Consider the following 1,182-nt stretch of genomic DNA (forward strand, 5'->3'; position numbering starts at 1 on the left):
TTAACTAAATCAGAAGAAGTCGATTGTACCAATAAAAAATTCTTTCACAGAGTTGCAACTGTTAGAAAACTGTGAAACTGAACATCAGTCTTCCAAACATCAATGGTGTCATAGTTGAGGGGCAGCCAGAGTTGGTAAATCATTCTCAGGTCACTACAGATAGTTATTATGAGTGACTTTTAAAGCTGAAATCAAGCTTCAGCATGGAGAATTAACAGATGAACACAAGGGCCTTGCAAAACCAGTAATTCATTTTGCTTGGAAACTCAATACCCAATTATACACATCTCATTGATACCCAAGACACAAGATGCTTATTCACTGGGAGACTTCAGACCAGTGGCACTTGAAGCCATCGACATCAAATTAATATCCAAACAGCTTGCAAAAAGGCTTAGGAGCACTAGCTCGGTGATCGGCGATTTCTAGTACATCCATTCAGGAAAAATAAAAGGGCTAAGGATTGTTTTATCACAGCCACTAAATTACTGAATTGGGCACATAGAAACATAACAGAAACTGCTGTCATTAAAATAAGATATGAAAAAAGCATTTGATACTGTAAATTGGGAGTCATTGATCATCATTAAAAAAAAAATGGAAAACCTCCAAGATGGATCAAATGGATACAAGAAATTATCCTAACTTCTCATACTGCAACCAGTTACTGGTCAGTCAGGTCCTTGGATTCAAATAGAAATGGGCTTAGACAAGGAAATTCATTATCACCTCTGCTATTCAATATCTTCACTGATTTACTTTACAGAATCCTTAAGAGAAGTTACAAAAATGAAATTCTTAGTAGTATTTCAGAGCATCCAGAGCCATCTAAAAGTCTCATTTCTCTTCATTATGCAGATGATATGCTAATTTTATTAAAAGGAGAGACCAACCTTAAAATTTTATTGACATGATTCAGTTTATTCAGATGGATGATACACGATGCACGCATATATTGTTGGATTTAGTCTCCATTAGGTCGAATGACATGTTAATTAACATCACACAGATTTGCTAAATAGCAAACAAACCCATTAAAAATCGTATTTTTAATCGCGGGTTTGTATTATTGGATACGGACTTTAATATGTAGAATTCATTAGCTCATTACTATTAGCATTGATGGGCTGAGAGGGATTCTGACAACTATCTTACTTTCTCCATCGGACCAAGATTTCAGAG

Source organism: Curcuma longa, unplaced genomic scaffold (assembly GCF_044706935.1).
Source record: "Curcuma longa cultivar G26 ecotype Majalengka, Jawa Barat unplaced genomic scaffold, ITB_CL_G26_1.1 contig_26605, whole genome shotgun sequence".
Classification (NCBI taxonomy): domain Eukaryota; kingdom Viridiplantae; phylum Streptophyta; class Magnoliopsida; order Zingiberales; family Zingiberaceae; genus Curcuma; species Curcuma longa.